This window comes from Diachasma alloeum, unplaced genomic scaffold, assembly GCF_001412515.2.
Source record: "Diachasma alloeum isolate Michigan unplaced genomic scaffold, Dall2.0 Dall_scaffold_00908, whole genome shotgun sequence".
Classification (NCBI taxonomy): Eukaryota; Metazoa; Arthropoda; class Insecta; order Hymenoptera; family Braconidae; genus Diachasma; species Diachasma alloeum.
In genome coordinates, this window is record NW_021681026.1 from 27179 (window position 1) to 28890 (window position 1712).

Genomic DNA, 1712 nt, shown 5'->3' on the forward strand with positions numbered 1-1712 from the left:
TGCGACGCAATTTACGGCGCTATGAAAAACTTGATGGATAACTCGCCCGCTAATCAAAAAATCGTCTCTCCCCTCCTAATTAATATTAAGGAATGGAACTAATGCTGTTCGATGGAGAATCAAATTCCCCATCCATCAACCCCCGTTTCATCCCTTAATCTCTGTCATCAAAAAATAAAAACTGCGACGAAAGTCGCGGCGCTATGAGAAACCCAATAGTTTCTCGGCGCAGAGTGCCACCCCAATAATTCGCCCGCTAATTAAAAAATCGTCTCTCCCCTCCTAATTAATATTAAGGAATGGAACTAATGCTGTTCGATGGAGAATCAAATTCCCCATCCATCAACCCCCGTTTCATCCCTTAATCTCTGTCATCAAAAAATAAAAACTGCGACGAAAGTCGCGGCGCTATGAGAAACCCAATAGTTTCTCGGCGCAGAGTGCCACCCCAATAATTCGCCCGCTAATTATAAAATCGTCTCTCTCCTCCTATTTAACATTAAGAAAAGAAACCAATGCAGTTCGATGGAGAATTAAATTCCCCATCCAGCAATCTCCGTCGCATCCCTTAATCTCTGTAATAAAAAAATAAAAACTGCGACGAAAGTCACGGCGCAAAGAAAAACCTAATGGTCTCTCGGCGCAGTGACTCCCGATAACTCGCCCGCTAATTAAAAAATCGTCTCTCCCCGCCTAATTAACATTAAGGAATGAAACCAATGCTGTTCGATGGAGAATTAAATTCCCCATCCAGCAACCCCCGTTTCATTCCTTAATCTTTGTAATCAAAAAATAAAAACTGCGACGAAAATCATGGCGCTATAAAAAACTTGATGGATAACTCGTCCGCTAATCAAAAAATCGTCTCTCCCCTCCCAATTAATATTATGGAATAAAACTAATGCTGTTCGATGGAGAATTAAATTCCCCATCCAGCAACCCCCGGTTCATTCCTTAATCTTTGTAATCAAAAAATAAAAACTGCGACGAAAATCATGGCGCTATAAAAAACTTGATGGATAACTCGTCCGCTAATCAAAAAATCGTCTCTCCCCTCCCAATTAATATTATGGAATAAAACTAATGCTGTTCGATGGAGAATTAAATTCCCCATCCAGCAACCCCTGTTTCATCCCTTAATCTCTGGAATAAAAAAATAAAAACTGCGATGAAAGTCACGGCGCAATGAAAAACCTAATGGTCTCTCGGCGCAGTGACTCCCGATAATTCGCCCGCTAATTAAAGTATCATCTCTCCCCGCCTAATTAACATTAAGGAATGAAACCATTGCTGTTCGATGGAGAATTAAATTCCCCATCCATCAACCCCCGTTTCATCCCTTAATCTCTGTAGAATTAGAACTAGAATTAGAATATGCGTCGCGGCTGGTCACTTAAAGCGCCCAGAGCCACCTAAATCATACGATCTTTTGTAACATCCGCCTTAGTTTCGGTCAGTCACATAGCTCCAGCCCTGCGTTTCTCACTAGGCTAATAAGGCTGGTGACAGCTGCTTGTTGTAAGTCCTCTGGTTCCAGGAAAGCCTGGCCCCAGATTTGATAGCGACGGAGTGCTAATAGGGGCCATTCACATAAAATGTGGATGACGCCCTCCGTATCGCTTCCGCATAGTCTACAATCTTCTTGTTCTGCAAGTTTCATCTTGAACAGATGGGCTCTGAGAGCTGTATGACCCGTGAGGAGCCCCATTGCT